This window comes from Anolis carolinensis, chromosome 3 (assembly GCF_035594765.1).
Source record: "Anolis carolinensis isolate JA03-04 chromosome 3, rAnoCar3.1.pri, whole genome shotgun sequence".
Taxonomy (NCBI): domain Eukaryota; kingdom Metazoa; phylum Chordata; class Lepidosauria; order Squamata; family Dactyloidae; genus Anolis; species Anolis carolinensis.
Genome location: NC_085843.1, coordinates 156,470,422 through 156,496,369, shown reverse-complemented (window position 1 = coordinate 156,496,369; position 25,948 = coordinate 156,470,422). Strand labels below are relative to the sequence as shown.

At 46.1% G+C, this 25,948-nt stretch overlaps 1 protein-coding gene and 1 long non-coding RNA gene across 2 annotated transcripts in view; one reads left to right on the top strand and one right to left on the bottom strand.

Moving 5' to 3' along the window:
- Positions 1–768: 768 nt before the first annotated feature.
- On the bottom strand, positions 769–6,947 carry LOC134297621 (uncharacterized). The gene is made up of 2 exons (XR_010004424.1): positions 2,796–6,947; positions 769–2,654 (listed from the first exon to the last, which is right to left on the bottom strand). It is a non-coding gene; the product is annotated as an uncharacterized LOC134297621 (long non-coding RNA).
- An 8-nt stretch (positions 6,948–6,955) lies between these two features.
- Positions 6,956–25,948, top strand: part of ccdc122 (coiled-coil domain containing 122) — a 105,468-nt gene continuing 86,475 nt past the window's right edge. Inside the window, exon 1 of the mRNA XM_016996967.2 lies at positions 6,956–7,063. The gene's annotated coding sequence lies outside the window, so the exon portion shown is untranslated. The remainder of the gene's footprint in view (positions 7,064–25,948) is intronic.

The window sequence follows — 25,948 nt, the reverse complement described above, 5'->3', positions numbered from 1 at the left end:
TCTGCTCTAGAACATGTGAAATCATGATGAATGAGTATCTGAGCACGAACTAAGAGACTCCACACAGTGGAAGGGATGGAGGAAATTGCGGTTGAAGTAAGAATCCTAGAAAAATGTAATGAACCTTGCCATACTTCTCATTTTAGGAAATGGAGACTGATTGATAAATATTCTTACATTTTTCAGTTCAATTCTGTCCATGGATTTTCATTTGTCTAAACTTCCAGAACTTCATTAATACATTCATCCATACTCATCCGTTTTATATTTCTTAACCTTTCCACACTTTTCAGTTTTCATTTTTTCCTCCAGCTTCTGCTGAAGAACTTTCCTGATGCCATCAGGATTGTGTTTTATATAATGTGTTAAGCAATGCCTTTGCTGTGGGTCCACAAATGTGCTTTGATGAAATTGTGACACAAGAAATTCAGTTGCTATGCTATGTGTTTGACAATGTGTACTTACATTTATTTGTGTCAATAGACTGTAACAAAACAAAAATTAAAAAAACACCCTGTGCTCTGCCCAGAGTTTTACATGTGGTTTTTTTGTGTCAGGAGCGACTTGAGAGACTGCAAGTCTCTTCTGGTGTGAGAGAACTGGCTGTCTGCAAGGACGTTGCTCAGAGTGTTGTCGACCGCGTTTGGGGGATCGGGCCCCTTTAGAAGGGAGCCGATCCGGTCCTGAGGGAACGGACCTTGGCGAAGCCAAAAGAAGAATATAAGCCGCAATACAACCTGAAGCCTGAAATGAAGAAGGTCCGCCAAGTTGAAGGAAAATCCGCCAAGGAGTTTTTATTGAGCAATTCAGCTGAAAAGGACGCTAATAGCGATCATTCAATCTACTAGCGTAACATACGTTTCAAATAAAGCCATATTTATACAATGTTTCGGTCTGACAGCCCTTTGAATTTCCCGCCCCGCTTCCCCGCCCATCTGATCGCGGATAGGCTGAGAGGTTGAACGAGGCGGGCTTTCGTTTCCCGCCTTGCTCTGCTGGCCCAATGGGGAGCCGCTTTTTGTCCCTATTTGGGCCAATCAGAGAGGAGGAGGCGGGAGCTATTGAGACAATGAGGTGACCGGACAGGAAATATCAGATTAATTCTGGCCCAGCCAATTTCTAAAGGAATTTATGACACCCATCAAGGATGTCCGGGGTCCTGTCACGTTCACAGATTTTAGATATGTCTTTGGGGTGTCAGACGGGAAGTGGTGATGGGTGGTGATGAGCCATCATTGACGGCCCCACAGGGTGCCTTCCTGCGGCGTCCTGGCCTGGGATATGACAATGTTTGCCTTGGGGGCGAGTCACCTTTAGGAATTTGGTGACTCGCCCTATATTGTCCATGCGATCGGAATGAGATTGGATTAAACTGTGGCAGATTATCCCTTTGTTTTTGGGAAGGGAGGTCTGGGTCATAGGGCTAGAGTTCATGTTGGGGTCATAATATTTCCCATTTGATTTCATGATTTGACAATTATATGGGATAGAATGAAAATTAAAATAAAGTTGGAACATAAACCCTGCTGGGAAGAATACATATTTTCCGGGGATCCCAAAGAGTACAAATACATATAGGCAGGTAGATAGATTTCAAGGAAATAAAGGAGAATCCATAAAGGTGGGTGACATTGCATAAAGGGGAATCATGAATGATATAAACAATAGAAAACATTTGATACAACATCTGGGGAGAAGTGGAGTTCTGGCAGCATGATTTTACAATTCATGAAGTTGTTATCTCTTGCCTCAGAATGCAGGGATAATCCACAGTAAACTCCAGTAAAAAGTCTCAATCACCTTCTACTATAAATATATGGAATATAGAACATAAAGTCTTGATTTTTGAACTATCTTTTACAAAGTCCTGGAGGGGAGGTCACCTCGATCACATTTTCCCCCCTTCGGGGCTTGGAAATGGCTATGAACATTTCCCAAAGCCCCGACATTTCACTGCATGCAGGGCCTCTGCCTTGGTAGATCAGATTGTGACTTTTGTTGGAGGGCAGGAGCTTGAAGAGGTGAAAGCTGAGGTTCAGTCAGTGGTGGGTGATCCCATGGTGTTGAAACAGATGTCCCTTGGTCTGGAGTCATGGGAAATGGAGCATGAAGGTGGAGGTGGTGAGGGCTGGGGATGATGGAGGCTGTGATGCAGTACTCCCATTTGGCTGCCTTTTCTTGGCTGCAGCTTGGGCCCCCCTTTGTAGTTGGCAGCTGGGGGCAACTGGGCACAGCTTCTGCGCCTCACAGCACGGCGCCTCCTGGTGACTGCAGGCAGGTCCAGCACTCCAACAGAGGAGACGGAAAGGAGAGAGTGCCTAGGGAAACTAAGGACAGATTATAAGCCCCCCTCCCTCCCGTGGTGGGGTTAGTCAGGGATGTCACTCATACCTTGTGAGGGCTCCAGCAGTCCTGGGGTCCTTCTTTGGCACAGCTCTGGTGAAAGTGGAACATCCTTCCCTCATGGTGGTCACTGGTAGAATCCTGTTCATTTCTTCTGGGACATCTTCTGCCATGGCGGCCAATTCTGTCCCCTGGTGATGTCATGAGGGCCTCCTTGGCAGCGTCAAAGGCAGACCTGCACTCAGTAGCCCTTTGCCAGGGCAGAACCAGGCCAGCTGGAGGGCACCATACGGTGGTCTGGCCATAAAAGCCTGCCATGTGCAAGAATCCTTTCAGCAGTGTCTTAGTCTCTAGCCCCTGAGCCAGGCAGATGGGGCTGCTTCCCCCGTTGGGGTCTCAGATCAGCCCCAGGTGGGGCTGTCTCTTCTGGGTGACTGGGGTTCCGGGCTTACCCTCACAGGACCATCTCCAATGGCCTCTGGGTTCTAGCTGCTGCATGAAATCCACAGCGCACTCCGAGAGCCCCTACCCAGGTCTTAGAACTGTTCATGGTGGCAGGTATGGATTATGGGTCTTGCAGTCTGGTCTGATGTCCTCAGTCAGGTGGTTGGGTCCGGTCCTCTGGATCTCTTCAGCTGTGCCTGGAAGGTCCCCTGGACTCTGTACTGCCCCCCCTCATAATTAAAGGCAGTTAGAGGGATTTTTAAAACATTCACACGCATGCACTCAGGGAAAGGGAGGGAGAAGGACCCGAAAGGAAGAAAGGAGATTGTTGGGGAACTGTGGAGAGTGAAAGAGTGCCTTTACTATAAAAGTAAACCAGGATTTTGACTGAATGTTTATAAGGAGAAATGGGGATGCTGGGAAGGAAGGGGGGGGGGAGCTTTGAAAAAGGAGAATGTTGAAGTGCATTTTGGCCTAGGAAAACATGAAGTGGAAGAGAGAGAGAGAGAGAGAAAAAAAAACTCACATATAGAAAAATACATCAATTCTTCCATCCCCCCCTTTTCTCTCTAAGATAAGGGAGGCTTGAGGAGAGAGAGATAAGAAAAAGTTAAAACCACAGAAGCAGCAGGTTTTCTCTGGGGGGGGGGTCTCACAAAATATTAGGGCTTGAACCTTTGAAAATAGGGAGGTGAGATGGCACAGAAGAAAAGGGAGAGAGAGAGAGCATAGCACTAAGCTAGTCCATTCCAGCCCTCCTTCCCAGAAAACTATATATCACTGGTGGCTTTTAAGGCAAAGGGATGAGTAGAGAAGAGTTTACAGCCCACACATTACATAAACACACAAAATTTAATCAACACTTTTCTGGGAGTCCCCCTCCCCCACCCAAATCCTTTGCCATGCTTCCCAGATGGGAGAGAAAGAAAAGGGGAAATTAAGAAACAGAAGCGGCTAAAGGAATGCCCCCCTCCCCCCTTTTGTAAGGACCAAAGGAAATATAAGACAACACTGAGGTAAAATCTTAGGGATAGTGTGTAGAAAATGGGAACAAAGGGAAATAAGGGATTTTAAAAGGTGAGAAGAGAGGAAGGAGAGGAGAAATGGATTTGAGATTTGAGGGAGAGAGAGAGATTTTCACTCAGGCCGGGGAAGAGAGAGAGAGGGAAAAGAAAAAAAAGGGTACAATTTGAGGGTAGGCAAGGCAGAATATCAAGTTGGAGAAGATTTGATTTGAAAGAAGGAAGCAATCCTTGGAGAACTATAGATCTTGGTGGCAGGCTTCAGGACTGAATCTTCTCCCCCCTTTGCCCCTCCAAAAACAGGAAGAGGAAAAAAGTGTCCTCTTTGCACAATCTCCCTGCGGCCCCTCCTTCTCCTCTCTCTCCAAGAGAGGAATGAGCGCAGAGAGAGAGAGAGAGAGAGAGAGAGAGAGAGCCTGGTGGGGGCAAGAGAAGGAGGGGGATGGTGGGGCGATTCTTCCCATCTGAGGAAAACTCAGAATGTGGCAGGAGTTGAGTGGCAGGGGCAGATACAATTTGGGGGGGGGGGGCATCAGGCTTCAAAGGAACGGCTGGGATGGGGGCTGAGAGAGTGTGACTTGAGAAGAGGAACAGTGTTTTGGATCAGGTGTGTTTCGGGGTGAGAGGGGAGGGGGCTGGGAGCCCTCCTTCACGTTAGACTGGGCTGAACTCTCTGGAGGGGAATTTCTTGGGGGGGGATCCCTGAAGTAAGGGTTCCCTTGGAAGACCAATTTGGGAGTCCTGGATCAGTGTAGGACTCAGGGTGAGGAGAAAAAGTAGGGATAGGGATTGGGGGAGAGGGCAAGCAAATGTGTCCAGAAGTTCCTCTTCTGGTGGAGGCGGGAGGGGAAGTAGGTCTAGAGAGGAGCTTCTGAGGAGGGTAGGTTTGGAGCCCACGTCCCTGCATGGGAAGACTTGGACCCCCCTCCCCCCTTCCACTCTCCCTCTGGCTTAAGGCCATGAACATCGCAGCATAAGCAAGTTGGGACCACTTGCCCTCCCCCTGGCGAGTCACCTTAGGTCAACACTCCGAATTCGGCGACTCGAGCAAGGGGGGGGGCAAGCTGTTCCCCCTTCAAGGGCCACAAGGGGCCACTTATGTGCTCTGAGTTAGCCCAACCTGGCCTGCACCATGTTTTTTGATGCAAAGCCCACCCCAATTGGCCAGGATCTTACCCAATGGAGAATCCCTGGGGATGTCTGCTGGGGTGGGACACCCTAGACGTGCTTGAACAAACACCCATCCTTGGCTCAGCCCCTGCCCAGTACCTGACAGTTAATGGAGTAACGACTCACCCACCGGCTGGATGCAACTCGTCCTTTCAAGAGTTCTCCCTACACCAAGGCTGAATGGCTGGCGTTCGTGGGATCCGCAGGTGCCCCGGGAACACAATCGTTCCCCTACCCCACGATCCTAGAACCTGTAATCTTACAAGCCAGACTGTTCTCACACACCACCGGGCGCCAGATGTTCCCGCGTTTCACCAGGAATTTGTTACCGAGCCCTGATCCGAAGTGCAATACCTCCAGAACTCCGCCCACCTGGGTCTTAACAACGGGGCCGGTTCCCTTTTATTTTTACAGGGCGTCCCCTGTTTCACGTTGGTGCCTTTCCTTCGAGGAGCTAAAAATCTGCTTCCTCCTATCTGGCTCCTTTGTTCAGTACCCTGAATCAGATCTAGAGAGAGAAAGGGGCTGCCAGAGAAATTTGGATGTGAAATGAGGTCAATTTGTTGGTCGGAGGGCCCTCCTTGCAGCCGTTTCTCTCCCCAACCTGTCCCAGAATATCTGGACCAAGGTCGCCGCTTGGAATTTTAGCCTAGAAATTGATCTTTGGAACTTCCAAGCAAGTCCCTTCGTGGTAAAGCCAAATTATGTTGTCGACCGCGTTTGGGGGATCGGGCCCCTTTAGAAGGGAGCCGATCCGGTCCTGAGGGAACGGACCTTGGCGAAGCCAAAAGAAGAATATAAGCCGCAATACAACCTGAAGCCTGAAATGAAGAAGGTCCGCCAAGTTGAAGGAAAATCCGCCAAGGAGTTTTTATTGAGCAATTCAGCTGAAAAGGACGCTAATAGCGATCATTCAATCTACTAGCGTAACATACGTTTCAAATAAAGCCATATTTATACAATGTTTCGGTCTGACAGCCCTTTGAATTTCCCGCCCCGCTTCCCCGCCCATCTGATCGCGGATAGGCTGAGAGGTTGAACGAGGCGGGCTTTCGTTTCCCGCCTTGCTCTGCTGGCCCAATGGGGAGCCGCTTTTTGTCCCTATTTGGGCCAATCAGAGAGGAGGAGGCGGGAGCTATTGAGACAATGAGGTGACCGGACAGGAAATATCAGATTAATTCTGGCCCAGCCAATTTCTAAAGGAATTTATGACACCCATCAAGGATGTCCGGGGTCCTGTCACGTTCACAGATTTTAGATATGTCTTTGGGGTGTCAGACGGGAAGTGGTGATGGGTGGTGATGAGCCATCATTGACGGCCCCACAGGGTGCCTTCCTGCGGCGTCCTGGCCTGGGATATGACAATGTTTGCCTTGGGGGCGAGTCACCTTTAGGAATTTGGTGACTCGCCCTATATTGTCCATGCGATCGGAATGAGATTGGATTAAACTGTGGCAGATTATCCCTTTGTTTTTGGGAAGGGAGGTCTGGGTCATAGGGCTAGAGTTCATGTTGGGGTCATAATATTTCCCATTTGATTTCATGATTTGACAATTATATGGGATAGAATGAAAATTAAAATAAAGTTGGAACATAAACCCTGCTGGGAAGAATACATATTTTCCGGGGATCCCAAAGAGTACAAATACATATAGGCAGGTAGATAGATTTCAAGGAAATAAAGGAGAATCCATAAAGGTGGGTGACATTGCATAAAGGGGAATCATGAATGATATAAACAATAGAAAACATTTGATACAACATCTGGGGAGAAGTGGAGTTCTGGCAGCATGATTTTACAATTCATGAAGTTGTTATCTCTTGCCTCAGAATGCAGGGATAATCCACAGTAAACTCCAGTAAAAAGTCTCAATCACCTTCTACTATAAATATATGGAATATAGAACATAAAGTCTTGATTTTTGAACTATCTTTTACAAAGTCCTGGAGGGGAGGTCACCTCGATCACAAGAGGACGTTTTACCATCCTTGTGGGAGGCTTCTCTCATGTCCTCGCAAGGTGCTGGAGCTGAGGGAGATTATCTGTGCTCTTCCTGGGTTGGATTAGAACCGACAACCTTCAGGTCAGCAGCCTATTTATTTATTTATTTATTTGTTTGTTTGTTTGTTTACAGCATTTATATTCCGCCCTTCTCACCCCGAAGGGGACTCAGGGCGGATCACATTACACATATAGGCAAACATTCAATGCCTTTTAACATAGAACAAAGACAAGACAAATATAGGCTCCGAGCAGGCCTCGAACTCATGACCTCCTGGTCAGAGTGATTCATTGCAGTTAATTGCAGCTGGCTTGCTCTCCCGCCTGCGCCACAGCCCAGGCCCTAACCTTCAAGTCAGCAGTCCTGCTGGCACATGGGGTTTAACGCATTCACATGTGGTGAACAAAATCAAGTCAGGACATATAAAACGTTTGAATTTGAAAGAGCCATTATGGTGTAGGGGGTCTGAGTGTTGAACAAGGATTCTGGCAGAAAAAAGTTTGAATTTTCTCTTGGTCACAGAGACTCACTGGGTCACACTTTCTCAGCTTTAAGAGGAAGGCAACAACAGCTCTTCGTCTTAGAAATGGAGATGAGCACCAACCCCCAGATTCGGACACGACTAGATTTAATGTCAGGGGAAAACCTTTACCTTTACCTATTACTGGGTGGAGGACATAATAATAACTTTAAAAACATAGATCAAACATGACCATTAAAATAGATATATTAAAATACATAGCACAAATGGGTTGAACCCTTGTGCCTTTAGGACTGCTGATCGATAGGTCGGTGGTTCATATCCGGGGAGAGCGGTTAAGCTCCCTCTGTCAGCTCCAGCTCCTCGTGTGAGGACAGTCTCCTCGCATGAGGAGCTCTCCCACAAGGATGGTAAAACATCAAAATATCCGGGTGTCCCCTGGGCAATGTCCTTGCAGATGGCTAATTCTCTCACACCAGAAGCAACTTCCAGTTTCTCAAGTCACTCCTGGCATGGAAAAAAAACCCAGCAGCAATAACAAGAGACTCACATGATAACATCGCAAATACATTATTTGGGCTATGAAAGCATGGGACAGTAGAAAATCAGTTGTATGTAGCACATACATTTAAGTCGCATCTGAACTAAAAAGTCATTCAAAATCATTTGGGTCCACTATACAGAAGTTATAGCATGTACTTTTCATAACATCTTGGACTTCATAGTACTCCTAAAGGCTGTTTCACGTACTATACAGTTGCAAATATAGATTTGCCCTCAAGCATACACTTAATAGGAAACTGCTACTTTATGGGGGTAGTTTCTGGTTGATTGAGAATTACTATTAAAATAGTCTAACAAATACTAATTATAAGGAAATTAAGACAAACTTAATGTAACATAGTTTTATTGTGTTATAAAAACAGCTTTCTGAATGCAATATGGAATTGTAATTAATTTTTGGACCGGTTGTTTGAGAGTTTTGGTTGCTTCAGGTTCTGGTGAATTCAGAATCTACTGTACTCTGATGCTGTGCAGTCACAGAGAGAAGGCTGAAACAATTATCACTGTTCCGTTTCAAAGAAACTGTCCAGGCAATTGCTCCATGAGTTGTATTTTGATGGCTCCTGTTAGAAAATTGGAAATTAAACTGATGGATGTCAGGGAAGTTTGAAAATTGAGGAATTGAGGGTGATCTGAGGAAGGAAGAGATACTGCGCTTCAGTTGTCATCAAAATAACACCCTGAAGGATTGCAATTCATGCAGAACTTGGAATGGCACCCTTAGACTTATTCTAAGGGTGGGCAAACAACCATGTGTGGCCTATTCATTGAAAAGCTACAATTATCCAGTTTTACTTTCCCCACTTAACTGCAAGTTGTGCAACCACAATATTTAGGACTTCATCAGACGGGCAGGAGAGAAGCAAGGGAAAATGGGGAAAACTGTTGGGGAAAACATCTTACCCCATTCTCTCCCAGCAAGCTCCATCTTTGAGGATGGCCAGCCATCTCACAACTTTTCCCTTCCTTCTTTTTGCTTTTGTTTGCACCCCTCTGCCATCTATCTGGAAGCAGGAGTTGGGTAACACCTGACTCCTGAGAAAGTAGTCTTCTCTCTCTTGTAGCACGCTGGCAAGATGGAGTACTACAGACAGCTACCGGAAGTGGCCATATGTCATGGAATGGTGTCCGTGGGACTCGGTTTCACCAGTGTGCAAAAACAGAGAGAACACAGGGAAAACATCCATGTGATTAGGTCCTTTGTCTCTTCCATCACATTTTCAGAATGATTTGTAAACAGCCTGGAAGATGAGTCCTTCAAGTTGCCTTACTGAAGATATGGGCCTCTGTCTGAGTTTGCTCTGTGCCTTCTTCTGGTCTCCTGGATCTAACCCCTTTCCTAACTGTAGGCTACTACTGTTACTCACATCTACCAGAACTTCCCCGTCCCCTTCCCTGCTATTTCCAAAGTGATAGTTTCCACTTCTTATTTGGTAAAGATATATTATTCCAGTCTCTGCTTACAACCAGTACCCTCAGACCATGTGCCAGAGGTTTAGTAACTGTGCTTGAGTGTACATTGCCATTAAATACACAGACCGAAAGGTCCCAGCTTCAAACCCCGGGAGCGGCGTGAGCGGCCGCTGTTAGCTCCAGCTCCTGCCAACCTAGCAGTTTGAAAACATGCCAATGTGAGTAGATCAATCGGTACCGCTCTGGCGGGAAGGTAACAGCGCTCCATGCAGTCATGCCAGCCACATGACCTTGGAGGTGTCTATGGACAACGCCAGCTCTTCGGCTTAGAAATGGAGATGAGCACCAACCCCCAGAGTCAGACATGACTGGACTTAACGTCAGGGGAAACCTTTACCTTTACTTACACTGTCTATCTGTTTTGACTTTGGATTATTGTCTTAGCATATTTCCCTGTTTGAGGAATATTTATCCACCACTTCATTGGGAAACAGTGCAGATATTTGCATCGTGCATGCAAGACCACTGCTAAAGGTCTCCTTTGTTTCACTAAGATTGTATAAACAAATATGAAACTACATGTGTGTGGATGGAGACATGCAGTAACACATATAAGCTAATGGAAGATCAAAACCCGAGGAAGGACTGAGAGGCAGCTGAAATAGAACAGGAAAGAGTGTGGAATTACAAATAAAAGTTGGAGAGGCTGATCAGGAACAGAATATTGAATGCAAGTATTAAATGTTAGACTAGGATTACAAAGAGCATTCTTCTACATATACCTTTCAGAAGAGGTTCACTTTCATTCAGCTCTATTGAGATCCCAAATGTGTTGCAAAACAGATTTGTTATGCAGTTAAGAACTGAATGGAGGGCATGCTGCTCTCACAGGGACACCTTTGTATTTCCACAACTGCAACTGGAGAGAGTTTCTGTGAATGTTTCTTTAATGGGCTTCAGTATAGATGATTTTCCTAGTAACAACTTAATTGCATTTCTGTTTTTTCACATACTGGCACAATTATAGTGACTACGCATACTTTATGGTATTTTTTTCACACACAGCCCCCCCCCCCCCAGAATTTTAACTTTGGGGCAGCAGCAAAAGGCCTCCAACCCACCCACTGACTTGAGTTTGGGCTTTGGGTCTCCTGCAGCACCCCTTCCTGGCATTCCCAGTTCATAAAAATGACATTGACAGCAAGTAATTTGCTGCCCTTTCGTGGCACCCAATGCTCTGTCTGAGGCAGCCATCACACTCCGCTTTTAGTAAGGAAACCTCATGACATTGGCCGCAGAATAATTTAAAAATGAATTAAATAGCACATATCAGAGAGTTGGAAGGGGCCTGCTTGGCTTTAAGTACAACTCCTTGCTCAATACAGAATTTCAAGCGGAAGTATCACCAGCCGGGTAGCTGTACAGTTGCTTAGGGGAGATGTCCAGAGAAAAAGACTTTACTCCTCTCCAGGCAATTTATTTCAAAGCCAACACTGAAAGACCTGCTTCACTCTTCTTTTAGTGCCAATGCTACTAAACAAGCTTCAAGCCAGTGGTTCTCAACCTGTGGGTCCCCAGATGTTTTAGCCTTCAACTCCCAGAAATCCTAACAGCTGGTAAACTGGCTGGGATTTCTGGGAGTTGTAGGCCAAAATACCTGGGGACCCACAGGTTGAAAACCACTGAGCTAAACCGAAGACAAGGAAGAAAAAAGTTGCTGGATGGCTATAAATAGATTTTATAAAGAGGAGTTTTACTATGAGGTAAGGTAAAGGTAAAGGTTTTCTCCTGACATTAAGTCCAGTCATGTCCGACTGTGAGGGTTGGTGCTCATCTTCATTTCTAAGCCGAAGAGCTGATGTTGTCAACAGACACCTCCAAGGTCATGTGGCCGGCATGACTGCATGAAGCACTGTTACCTTCCCGCCGGAGCGGTACCTATTGATCTACTCACATTGACATGTTTTTGAACTGCTAGGTTGACAGAAGCTGGGGCTAACAGCAGGTGCTCACTCTATTCCACGGCTTTGAACCTGTGACCTTTGGTCCACAATTTCAGCAACTCAGCGCTTTAACACACTGCACTATCAGGGCTCCACCTTTACTACTACTACTTGTGATGACTCATGGGCCATGTAGTCCCGTTCCTAGCGCTGTTGTGACAGATGAAGAGGAAAACTTGGGTTTTCCACTGTTTCAGCCAGAATTGGAACTTTCCCAGCCTGATTTGGAGCCCTTGCACCTGCAAGAGGTTTGTCTTCCAGAAATCTGCCAAACAAGCCCTGAGTCAAAATCTCCCCCATTTTCTCGCCGTAATTATTATCAACAACAAAAAGGAGTTCAACAGGCTAATCGCAGAAGCCTGAGAATCGCAGCCAGGCATTCAGCTGATTAAGACTGCTTTCATGAGAAACTTTAGGGAGTCATGCATCTGGACACAGAGATTGACTTTCGGTTCTGGTTCCCCAGAGAAGTGTTCTTTGGTGGGAAAACGAGACCCTATTTAGGTTCTTTGCCCTGAAGGAATTTTGCGGAGTCAATTCGTCAGCTACTGGAGTAGGTTGTGTGTGGACAGCGCTACTCCCGTTTCCAAGCCTCGTTCCCGTTTCCAAGCCTTCGTTCACGTTTCCAGCCTTGTTTTGCTTCACGGACCTTGCCTTGCTTCGTAGGACTCAGCCTTGCCTTCCAGGACCTTGCCTTGCTTCCCGGACCTTGCCAAGTATTTACCACGGATCTTGTCCCTGTTCCTCGTTCCTTGTTGCCTTGTATCAAGCCTTGTGTTCCAAGAATCAAGTTTACTTCCTAGCTTTACATCAAGTTCCTTGGATTAAGAACCTTGTCATCTCCCCTCACTTTGCTTGGCAAAGTGGGTGTTTCGGTTACTGGATTACAACTTTGGACCTTAATATTTTATATTGGACATTGTTTTCCTGGACTATAATTGACCTTTCCTGAAAGGTCTTCTTCTGAACTATATTCTACACTTATTTTTATTGCCTTTACTTATTTCCTTAATAAAGATATTAGATAGATTCTGGCCTCAGTGTATGGTTATTGGTGCTCTGCAGCCTGGGTCGTGACAGTTTGACTCCGCCACCCTAAGCACCAATTAACCTAGGCCAGAATGTCTTCCGGAGCCGGACCGGGTGGCCAGCCACTCAGCTACACCATCGACAAGGACGAAGTGGACCGCATCCGAGATAAGCTCAATGCGCAGGAGGGGGAAATAAGGGGATTGAAGGAACGCGGAATCCGTCTCCCGGCCCTGGCGTTGCCAACCAAGTTTTCTGGAGAAGCTTCTAAGATTCATGTTTTCCGTCACCAATGCCAGGCTTATATAGAGGCCCGTAATGCCGAGTTTCCCAAGAAGACATCAAGGTGGCGTGGATTTACAGTCTCCTAGACGGGCCAGCAGCCAACTGGGCGACGGCACTGTTCGACCAAGGCTCCCCACATCTGAGATCAGCGCAACACTTCTTGGATCACCTTAAGGCGACTTGGGGGATCGAGGACAATTTGGAGGCGGCCGGCCACAAACTCCGGCGCCTCTCCCAAGGGGACAGACCCTTGTCCCAGTACATAGCCGAGTTCCGAGTGCTGGCCCATAACACCGGCTGGAACGACATAGCCCTCAGAGGACAATTTCGGGAGGGTCTCAACATCGAGATGCTGGAGGAAATCTCCAAGGTGGATCCTCCACACTCTCTTGAAGGACTCATTGATCAATGTTTACGAGCTGAAGTCATGCTGGCCAACAGAAAGCAATGGATCCGAGGCCAGAGCGGTAGGACTGGAGCGAAACCTCCCGCTCCCACCGGCATCCAGCCGCGTCCAGTGTGGAGACCCCCACCACCAGCCCCATACCCCAGAGGAAGCGAGGAGGTGCCGATGCAGCTGGGCAATGTGCGTCCCAGGTTAGATACTGCCGAGAAGGCCCGCCGCCAACGCCTGAATCTCTGTTGGTACTGCGGAAACGGGGGCCACTTTGCCAGAGAGTGTCCAGCCAAAGGAAAGCCCGCCGCCCGTCTGGTGGCGGCGTCCTCCACGGAGACGAAGACGTCTGAGGCGGCTGGCGCGAAGCCGGCGGGGGAAGCCAGCGACCGGGCGTAGAAAGGCTCGCCAACCCGGTCAAAAACCCCACTCAAGAGCCGCCAACCGGGGTCCTATTTCTCCTAGTGGTCACCTTGTGGTCAGCGAAAAAAGGACCCGTCATGATCCATGCCATGATAGACTCAGGAGCCACAAACAATTTCATTGATAGAGAGTATGCCGACTCTCTGGGATTACAATATCACGACTTCAAGAACGCCCGGGTGGTGCAGGCCATAGATGGTCGCCCCCTCAAGACAGGTCCAGTAAGCCAATGGTCAGAACCCACCAGAATGTGGATAAGGGAACACATGGAAGAGATTTCCTTCTTTGTTACCGAGGTTCCCCACTTCCCTGTGATTTTGGGAATTCCATGGCTGACACTCCACGACCCAAACATCTCCTGGTCCAATAGAGAACTGCAGTTTGCTTCAAAATATTGCCAAAACCATTGTCTTGTAGCCAAGGTCTGCCATGCCACAGACGCTGAACCTATCATCACCTTGCCCAAGAAATATTCAGACTTTTGGGATGTATTCAATGAAAAAGAAGCCGAGAAACTACCCCCGCATAGACCTTATGACTGTGCCATTGACTTGGTCGAGGGGGCCCCGATCCCGCGAGGACACCTCTACTCCCTGACTGAACCGGAGCAAGAAGCTCTCAGGGAGTTCTTAGAGACAAACCTCCGCAAGGGGTTTATCAGACCCTCTCAATCCCCAGCCGCTTCCCCAGTGATGTTTGTGAAAAAGAAGTCAGGGGACCTACGCTTGGTGGTGGACTATAGGGCATTGAACAATATCACTAAGCAAAACCGATATCCACTGCCTTTGATCTCGGACCTCTTAGACCGGCTTCGAGGGGCCAAAGGTTTACACCAAACTGGATCTTCAAGGAGCTTATAATCTAGTTCGCATCAGGGAAGGGGATGAGTGGAAGACCGCTTTCCAGACTAAATTCGGTTTATTCGAGTCCCTGGTCATGAATTTCGGTTTATGTGGAGCTCCCGCAACGTTCCAGCATTTTGTCAATGATATCTTTCAGGATTATCTAGACCGGTTCTTGATTATCTACTTGGACGATTTTTTGGTGTTTTCTAGATCACAATCAGAACATGAGAACCACGTCAGAATGGTGTTACAACGATTGCGGGATCATGGACTTTATGCCAAGCTGGAAAAATGCGCTTTTGATCTACAAGAAGTAGATTTCCTGGGATACCGTGTCTCGCCACTAGGGCTCACCATGGACCCGGCAAAGGTTTCGGCAGTATTGGAATGGCGGGCGCCAACCAACAAGAAAGAGGTGCAACGCTTCTTGGGGTTCGCGAACTACTACCGCAAGTTCATTCCAGACTTTGCCCGCTGGTCTGATCCAATCACCAGCTGCATCCGTGGGAAACAGCCTTTCCGCTGGACAGAGCAAGCAGAGAAAGGATTCCAGCAACTAAAGAAATTATTCACGTCCCAGCCAATCCTCCAGCACCCAGATCCTGAAACCCCTTTTGTCATGCAGGCGGACGCCTCCGATGTGGCAATTGGGGCTGTACTCTTACAACCAGTGGGAGATCATCTTCACCCTTGTGCCTTTTACTCCCGTCAACTGACCGCACCAGAGAGAAATTACACTATTTGGGAAAAGGAACTTTTGGCCATAAAGGCAGCCTTTGAAACTTGGAGACATTGGTTAGAAGGGGCCAAATTTCCCATTGAGGTCCATACTGATCATCGGAATCTGGAGCATCTAAGAACTGCCCGCAAGCTAAATCAGAGGCAACAACGCTGGGCTTTATTCTTTGAGCGTTTTAACTTCCAAATCCATTATGTAACCCCAGCCCAGACCAAGCAAGCAGATGCTTTGTCACGGAAACCGGAATATGCTGCAGGGCGCAAGGAGACCTTTGAGTCCCAACTACTGCAGCCCGAGAACTTTGCCACGCTCACAGTGGGAAACACCAAATCCACTCTAATTGAATCAACTCCCTCTACTCCAGGGCCCCTTTGTGCTCAGGAAATCAGGGCCAGTCAACAAGCAGATGCCTGGGCTCAGGACCAACTTCGCCAAGGACTACATTTCCCCTTCTCGCTTAAGGATGGGTTACTTTGCTATAGAAATCATGTCTACATCCCTCCAGGACCGGGCAGGGAAAAGGCACTTCGTCTGTGTCATGACTGCAAGCCAGCAGGGCATTTCGGACTATTTAAAACCATGCATTTGATCCTAAGAGATTTCTGGTGGCCCAAGATCCGCAAGGATGTGGAAAAATATGTCAATACCTGCCCAGTATGCCAGCGCTCCAAGACAAGAAGAGAGAAGCCCTCAGGGCTTCTGCATCCCCTTCCTACCCCATCTCGCCCATGGGAAATAATCTCTGCGGATTTTATCACTGATCTACCACCTTCCAGTGGATTTACCACGATCCTAGTGGTGGTGGACCTTTTTACCAAATTAGCCCATTTCATTCCCTGCGATGGCCTCCCCACGGCCAAAGAGACTGCAGATTTATTCCTTCAGCATGTTTTCAGATTGCATGGTTTGCCCAAGAGTTTGGTCACAGACCGTGGGTCCCAATTCACCTCTCGCTTCTGGAAAGCACTACAGGAACTATTGGGCATAGACTCTCGTTTATCTTCGGCTCACCATCCCCAAACGGATGGGCAGACAGAGCGCACCAATGCCACTCTGGAACAATACCTTCGCTGTTATGTAAACTACCAGCAGGACAATTGGGCTTCCCTGTTACCGCTGTCGGAGTTTGCCTATAACAATGGTGTCCAGGCTTCAACTAAAGAAACCCCGTTCTTTGCAAACTACGGCTTTCATCCACGCTTCTTTCCTTCTATTATTGAAACCTCAGAAGTTCCCGCAGCAGAGGACTGGCTGCAGGAACTCACAGCGGCGCAACAACTTTTGCTCCAGCAACTAGACCAAGCCAAGGAGGACTATAAACGCCACGCTGACAAACATCGCCAGCCGGGCCCCGAAATCAAGGTAGGAGACCGGGTTCTTCTGTCCACTCGCTTTTTGCCCTCCCATCGCCCTTGCCGGAAGTTAGATGCCCGCTTCATTGGCCCCTATCCAGTGGTGGCGCAACTTAACCCCGTGACTTTCAAACTTCAACTTCCGCGCTCTATGCGCATTCATCCAGTGTTTCATCGCTCTCTGCTCCTTCCGGCGGATGGTGTGCGCCCTGATGTAGACCGGCCGGCCCCCACTCCTGTTTTGGTGGATGGGGAGGAGGAATTCGAGGTTCAGGACATTTTGGATTCTCGCTTTCACCGCCGCCGCCTTCAATATCTCATTGACTGGGTGGGTTTTGGCCCCGAAGAACGCTCTTGGGAAGACGCTTCCACAGTCCATGCCCCCGATTTAACCCGCCGCTGGAAAAGGGGAGAAATCACCAAAGAAGAATTCAAACGTATGGCCAACACCTGTAGGGAAAAGGTTCGCAAGGCTAAAGCGCAAAATGAGCTCAGGCTTGCCAGGGACATAAAAAAAACAAAAAAGGCTTTTTTGCTTACGTTGGTAGAAAAAGGAAGAAAAAGGAGGCGATAGGGCCATTGCAAGGAGAAGATGGGGTGATGGCGACAGGGGACAGGGAAAAGGCAGAACTACTTAATGCCTTCTTTGCCTCGGTCTTCTCAGAAAAAGAAAGCCATCTTCAACCTCAGCAACACGGAATGGACGAAGGATTGGGGGAAATCCAACCCCAAATAGGGAAACAAGTTGTCCAGGAACACTTGGCCTCTCTAAACGAATTCAAGTCCCCAGGGCCAGATCAGCTACACCCAAGAGTACTGAAGGAACTAGCGGAAGTTATTTCAGAACCACTGGCAATTATCTTCGAGAGTTCTTGGAGAACGGGAGAAGTCCCAGCAGATTGGAGGAGGGCGAATGTGGTCCCTATCTTCAAGAAGGGAAAAAAGAACGACCCAAACAATTACCGTCCGGTCAGCCTCACATCAATACCAGGCAAAATTCTCGAAAAGATCATTAAGGAAGTGGTCTGCGAACACTTAGAAACAAATGCGGTCATTGCTAATAGTCAACACGGATTTACCAAAAACAAGTCATGCCAGACTAATCTGATCTCTTTTTTCGATAGAGTTACGAGTTGGGTCGATACAGGGAATGCTGTGGATGTAGCCTACCTGGATTTCAGTAAGGCCTTCGACAAAGTCCCCCACGACCTTCTGGCAAATAAACTAGTAAAATGTGGGCTAGACAAAACTACGGTTAGGTGGATCTGTAATTGGCTAAGCGAACGAACCCAAAGGGTGCTCACCAATGCGTCGTCTTCATCATGGAAAGAAGTGACAAGTGGAGTGCCGCAGGGCTCCGTCCTGGGCCTGGTTCTGTTCAACATCTTTATTAACGACTTAGACGAAGGGTTAGAAGGCACGATCATCAAGTTTGCAGACGACACAAAACTGGGAGGGATAGCTAACACTCCAGAAGACAGGAGCAGAATTCAAAACGATCTTGACAGACTAGAGAGATGGGCCGAAACTAACAAAATGAAGTTCAACAGGGACAAATGCAAGATACTTCACTTCGGCAGAAAAAATGGAAATCAAAGATACAGAATGGGGGACGCCTGGCTTGACAGCAGTGTGTGCGAAAAAGACCTTGGAGTCCTCGTGGACAACAAGTTAAACATGAGCCAACAATGTGATGCGGCTGCTAAAAAAGCCAATGGGATTCTGGCCTGCATCAATAGGGGAATAGCGTCTAGATCCAGGGAAGTTATGCTCCCCCTCTATTCTGCCTTGGTCAGACCACACCTGGAATACTGTGTCCAATTTTGGGCACCACAGTTGAAGTAAGATGTTGACAAGCTGGAAAGCGTCCAGAGGAGGGCGACTAAAATGATTAAGGGTCTGGAGAACAAGCCCTATGAGGAGCGGCTTAAAGAGCTGGGCATGTTTAGCCTGCAGAAGAGAAGGCTGAGAGGAGACATGATAGCCATGTACAAATACGTGAAGGGAAGTCATAGGGAGGAGGGAGCAAGCTTGTTTTCTGCTGCCCTGCAGACTAGGACACGGAACAATGGCTTCAAACTACAGGAAAGGAGATTCCACCTGAACATCAGGAAGAACTTCCTCACTGTGAGAGCTGTTCGACAGTGGAACTCTCTCCCCGGGGCTGTGGTGGAGGCTCCTTCCTTGGAGGCTTTTAAGCAGAGGCTGGATGGCCATCTGTCGGGGGTGCTTTGAATGCGATTTCCTGCTTCTTAGCAGGGGGTTGGACTAGATGGCCCATGTGGTCTCTTCCAACTCTACTATTCTATGATTCTATGATTCTATGATTCTACTATGAGACATTTTGTTATTTTTTTTTCATGTCAGGAGCGACTTGAGAAACTGCAAGTCACTTCTGGTAAGAGAGAATTGGCCGTCTGTAAGGATGTTGCTCAGGCTTCTCTCATGTCCCCACATGAGGAGTTGGAGCTGATAGAGGGAGCTCATGTGCACTCTCTCCAATTTGAACCGGCAATCTTCAGGTCAGCAACCCAACCTTCAAGTCAGCAGTTCTGCTGGCACAAGGGTTTAGTGGCACCATGGGCTCCACTTTGTTAAATGAGATCTTTACAGATCTAAATGGATCGGATTTAACATGATTCCGTACCAGAATTTGTGTGCCTGTAAACTATTTTTTACTGTGTTGTACTTCATATAATATTTACATTTCACACTGTCTTGCATTTTCTATTGCTCTGTTTTTTACAGCGTTTTGTATTTTACAAAATGATCAGAAATAACTCCATCCATCTCAATGATGGTGGGCATTTTAAAGATATCTTTAAAGATAGCCAAATATCTACAATTTCTACTGAAGATCTGACAAGCTAATGGCAAATAACAAATAGCACTTTGCCTTCACGTTTCAGAGTAACGTTTTTATGGATATCGGGAACAAATTTCTCCTCGTAATAAACTCTCTTTCTCGATGAGATCATGGGTCTGTTTGGTATGCCAGCCTGTTAGGACACTATCTTAGGAAAGGATATTTAACCCATCATCCTGCATTCTTGGGACTTGTAGTCCTTTCTCGCCCACAGATCTAATTTTAGCTTGGAAGGGGGGAATGCCATTGGGGGAAAGGAAGAGGAGGAAAGTTAAATCCCCGCTGCCTAGAATTCCATTTCCCTGATCTTCAAAGCTGCCCCCATAGAGTCACCAATTAGCGAAACAAAAGCTACAGGGGAATTTAATCACGGATCAGCCGTGTTATGTCTAATGTGTCCCTTAGATCAGTAAGACCCACAGCATGACCGTGGCCCATTGACACACTCTCAACTCCATTTGCCTCCTCTGCAGGATGTGGATAAAATGAGGATGACGATAATTGTGATAATTATAATTATAGTTACTTTATTTATATCTCACCTTTTCCCCAAATCCCAAGGCAGGAAAAGGATGATCACGCATGCAACCCTAAGCTTTGGAGATGAAAGCTGAGTTTGAAATGTACTTTTAAAAAAAAAAATAATTTATTATATATTTCCAAATTTTCCCCAAGTCTGGTAACATTTTCCTAACACTTCAACAACTTTGTAACAAAATGCAACTTTTCTGCTGCTTCTTCTATCCATTACAATGGCTAGAGTGTGCACTTTCATATACGTACAGTAGATTCTCAGGTAATGAGAACTCAAGCAACCAGAACTCTCAAGCAACTGGCAAAAGAAATAGTATGCTAAATTAAAAAGCTGTTTGTAACATACAGTGAAACTGTAAAACTTTGTTATGTTAATTTTGTCTTTATTTACTTTTAATTACTATATTTCAATATTTATATCAGAGTGCCCAGTGGTGCAAAGGGTTAAACCTCATGCCGACAGGACTGCTACCTTGAAGGTTGGGTTGCTGACCTGAAGGTTGCCGGTTCGAATCTGGGGATAGCGCAGATGAGCTCCTTCTGTCAGCTCCAGTTTCCCATGCAGAGACATGAGAGAAGCCTCCCACAAGGATGGCAAAACATCAAACATCTGGGCGTCCCCTGGGTAATATCCTTGCAAACAGCCAATTCTCTCACACCAGAAGAGACTTGCAGTTTCTCAAGTCGCTCCTGACACAAAAAAACCCCACATGTGAAACACATTGCTGACACACAAAAAATATTAATATCAGGCCAGTACAGAGTTTATTGTATGGTATAGTATGGAGTATAAAATTAGTTAGAAATATTTTAATAGTAACTCTCAAACAAGCAGAACCTACATTTATTTGGCATCAACCAATTGCTACGGGTGCTAGTTAACTGAAGCTCCATCTACACTACCATACAATGTCATGTAGATCACTGAACTGTGTTACATGAATCTATGCTGACCTTATAATGTATTATATAGCAGTGTAGGTGGGGTCCCAGAGTCTACTTGTATCTCTTGAATAAAGGCAAAGGTTTTCCCCTGACATTAAGTCCAGTCGTGTCCGACTCTGGGGGTTGGTGCTCATCTCCATTTCTAAGCCGAAGAGCCGGCATTGTCCATAGACTCCTCCAAGATCATGTGGCCGGCATGAATGCTTGGAGCACCATTACCTTCCTGCTGGAGCGGTACCTCTTAATCTACTCACATTTGCATGTTTTTGAACTGTTAGGTTGGCAGAAGCTGGGGCTAACAGCGGGAGCTCACTCCACTCCTTGAATTCAAACCTGTCACCTTTTGCTCCACAAGTTCAGCAGCTCAGTGCTTTAACATGCTGTGCCACTGGGGGCTCCATCTCTTGAATAGTGTATCGAATTAACAACCTAATTTTCATCTCATCTGTATCATTTTGTAAATGGATCTTAAACATCAACCAATGTAAAATTACCTATATTTATTTCTTTTGAAATTGCTATATTGTACCACTAATTTTAACCCTTAGAAACAGCAAAAGCCATCGTTGTTATATTCCCCCTCCCTATAATAATGTCCCTGAATTTTAGTTAAAAGTTTTACTTCTAAAAACCGATTCATGTATGTGTCCACGTCTCTAGTGTTGCTACCTAATTTAAAAAGTAAAAGGCGTGAACCTGAAATAGTACTTTTCCCCATTCAAAATCACAACAACAGGAGTCCCCAAGTGAAGGTTCAGAGGGGCCATGTGGCACCCAGGAGAAAATCTGGCCTTTCCACCATCTGGAAAAGCTCTAAAGATCATCCAGATTAAGAACTCTGGAGTCGGGTTCATACACAGGTCCTCTGTGTTTTCTTTTCTCATAAAGGCATCCAATACAAAGAGGAACCATCACATGATCCAGTTGGTTCTCTGTGTGTGTGATGACCAAGCTATGCAAATAGTGCCAGCTTGCATAGCCATTTCTGTGCACAGGTTCACACTGAAGCATCTATAGGACTGTAATCCGATCTGGCAATGGGTGGGTCTAGTCACAAACCTGAAGATTTGCATATGTGTTTGTGTGTGATTCATACACAGCACTGTATGAAATGGTGATTTCTGGAAACACACATAGTAGTAAAACTATAGCATTGAAAAACAACCCTGCAGTTGCTTTAACTAGGTATATGTTAAAGGTAAAGGTTTCCCCTTGACATTAAGTCTAGTTGGGTCTGACTCTGGGAGTGGCGCTCATCTCAGTTTCTAAACTGAAGAGCCAGCGTTGTCCATAGATGCCTCCTAGGTCATGTGGCCGGCATCACAGCATGACTGCATGGAGCGCCGTTACCTTACCACTAAAGTGGTACCTATTGATCTACTCACATTTGCATGTTTTCGAACTGCTAGGTTGGCAGAAGCTGGGGCTAACAACAATCAGCAAGTTCTGCAACTTAGCAGTTTAACCCACTATGCCACCACGGCCCGAGTTATATGTTATTGTATTTTTGCGAATATGGACACCTCAGTCTTCCCCTAGGTAAACCACCCACTTTGGCAGCGTGAAATACAGGCAAGGAATGTATAGTAAAGAATGTATAGGGGCCGGGCTGTGGCACAGGCTGGTAAGCAGCCAGCTGCAATAAATCACTCTGACCAAGAGGTCATGAGTTCGAGGCCAGCCCATGGCAGGGTGAGCACCCGGCAATTAAAAATAAAAATAGCTCCTGCTCATTGCTGACCTAGCAACCTGAAAGATAGTTGCATCTATCAAGTAGAAAATTAAGGTACCACTATAAAGTGGGGAGGCTAATTGAATTAATTTACGACTCCATAAAAATCATCCTTTGGAAGTTGCAATGAGGAAGTAGCGTCGCAGTGGATGATGAAGCAGCTGCTTCCCCTGTGGCCGGAATCTAACATCCCCTCAGGAGAAGGTTAAATTGCCTCTGCGTCTGTCTCTGTCTTGTTCTATGTGTATGGCACTGAATGTTTGCCTTATATGTATACAATGTGATCCGCCCTGAGTCCCCTTCGGGGTGAGAAGGGCGGAATATAAATACTGCAAATAAATAAATAAATAAATATAGTGGTGCTAAAACTTCCATCACCTTAGCTAACAAAGCCAGTGGAGAGGGATAATGGGAGATATAGTCCAATTCTATGAGAATCCAAGAAGTTTTTTGCCTTGATTTGAAAGAATTTATTAAAGGAGTGAGAAGAGTGTGTAAAAAAAATATTCACGATCTTGAAGCCACTTTAAATGAAGCTAAACACTTTTGCAGGAGTGAAGGTCGTAATTACATCAGTGACCTGCTATGATGCCTATGACTTTTTGAACAGTTCCTGAGTCGTGAATGTATTTAGTTACGCCCCAGTTTAGCTGGAATCAGACTAAAAAAAAGTACATAAGAAATCAGCTTTGGATTTAATCGCTTACAGACATATGGGTAGTCAGACAGACTAATTTGCCAATTAGTCTGCACTGAAATTCTCAAATAGCTGACAGTTCTCTGGCAAAACACTGGCGAGGGATGAAATTGTCCAGGCTTAGCAAAGGTTGTGGTGGAAATTAGCACAGCAATTTATACTTTAAACCCCTTCTGAGTCCATCCATCTCAAGAAGGACAGTGGAAATTGTTGCCTGGACTGTGCCAAATGTAGTCGTCAGCTCCATTAACTTCACCTCCCATCTTCCTAATGGGTAAACAGCTGCTCAAAGAACCACCTTGAACAATGGAGAGACTCAAAAGCAATATTTATTTCAACAAGCCTTTGGAAACTGATGGTTTACAGGCCGAGACCATTTGTTAATTGCGCTATACAGCTATACAGCTTCTTTTCTATTACAGTCAAGAGTCTCACTTATCCAACATAAACAGGCCGGCAGAATGTTGGATAAGCGAATATGTTGGATAATAAGGAGGGATTAAGGAAAAGCCTATTAAACATCAAATTAGGTTATGATTTTACAAATTAAGCACCAAAACATCATGTTATACAACAAATTTGACAGAAAAAGTAGTTCAATACGCAGTAATGCAATGTAGTAATTACTGTATTTACGAATTTAGCACCAAAATATCACGATATATTGAAAACATTGACTACAAAAAAACATTGGATAAGCAAGTGTTGGATAAGTGAGACTCTACTGTATATGCTCAGCCAGAAGTATTACATTGAAGAAAGGACCTGCAATAAAGTGCATATTATAGAATAAATAGCATTTGATGTGCACTTTTTGTATTCCAATTTCTAATGTAAATTCTACTCATTTTCTACCAACATTAGAAGGTTATTTTATACGGGTTTTGGTTTCATACCTTCAACAAAGAACCTTTGAGATTTGTAAGCTGGCGAGAGCACAAGTGCTCTTTTAGCACCGTTGTGTAATGCTATTTCCTGGGGTTCTCTGAGCAGAATGAATGAGAATTAAAACACTTTAGGTTTGTGTACGGATAATGACTTGATTGTCCAGAAAGGCGTTTAGCTTCTTCGTGTTCGGAGTCCCTTTAGCACGGATGTTCTGAGAGAAATGGCTGGCATTAGCTGAAATGTCTTAGAAGCTAAAGCTTTCACAAGAAGTGAATTGCTAAGTGGTTAATGGCTGAGTAATTTTTGGATTCTGCCTGTGCGTGCGCACTCACACGTGCAGGTTTTCCAGTTCATTGAGGGAAAAATAGACTGGAGAGATTGCATTTAAAAAATCAGGCAGCCGTTCTCAGATCCTTTGCAGCTTGGCAAGGCTTTGGGAATGTCACTGGATCATTTGTTTGCCTTTCTGGGATGTATTAGTCCATGGGTTGCAGGTAGTAAAATAATATGGGGTGGGATGTGGCTGATTTGAAACCAATGAAGTAAAAAGGCTGTACTCTGAAGTGAAATAGATATGACAAGCACCTGATAAACAGCAAAAACTTTGAAATTATAAAATCTGGATAATAATTTCGCTACATCTCTAGATCCACTATTCTCTTCTGGGTTTAATTGTTCTGAGAAATATGACTGGGATAATACAGGAGGGGGCAGAATCTTGTGCTTCCCAAAAAGCTCAGGCAAAAGTAAACTGCAACAGGCTCTCCTAGTTTGTTAGCATGTATGTACATGTGCCTTCTTCAGCTTGTCTTATGGCAACCGCGTGCATTTCAAAGGGTTTTCTTAGGCAAGGACGACTCAGGGATGAGTTTGTGAGTTCCTTACTCTGAAATACAACCTACAGCAACTGGGATTTCTTGGTGGTGCCCCTTCTAAGTAATATCCCTTCTTGGCTTCTAACTATTTATTTATTTATTTACAGAATTTATATTCCGCCCTTCTCATCCCGAAGGGGACTCAGGGCGGATCACATTACACATATAAGGCAAACATTCAATGCCTTGACATAGAACAAAGACAGAGACAAACGCAGGCTCCGAGCTGGCCTCGAACTCATGACCTCTTGGTCAGAGTGATTGGTCTCAGCTGGCTGCAGCTGGCTGCTCACCAGCTTGTGCCACAGCCCGGCCCTATCTCATCAGATGGCTGACTCGACTTGTCATACACTGCTTGTTCCCCCCATTCCATAACACTCATGTACTTCTAGTCAGACTCCATCAAGAAAAGGGAGAGCAAGCAGCATATGCCACCACCACGGCAACATGGGAGTCTTTCTGTGTTGCCTTACCAGCAATGGGGGGGAAGCCAGGCGGCGACACTTCTCCCTGGATTGGGGGCAAAGGCAAATTGCACAATGCGGGGCATGGAGTAACAGGGTCATGACTATAGTACAGCAGGTTAAACTGCCAGCTACAAAAGATCTTGCCAACCGGAAGGTTAACCGTTCAAGCTGCGGGCAGGGTGACCTACCACTGTTAGCCTAGTTTATGCCTACCTAGCAGTTTGAAAACAGCAATGTGAGTAGATAAATAGGTACTGCTTTAGCAAGGAGGTAAAAGGTGCCCCTGGAAAACATGCTGGTGGTTTGATCGACAGGCTCCTTGGCGTGGAAGAATGGAACAACAGCATTTCCCCTTGGCCGAATCGAGCACAACCTCCAGATGCCGGAAATGAAAGAGGGAAGCCTGTCTGTCTCTGTCAATTGTATAATGACAT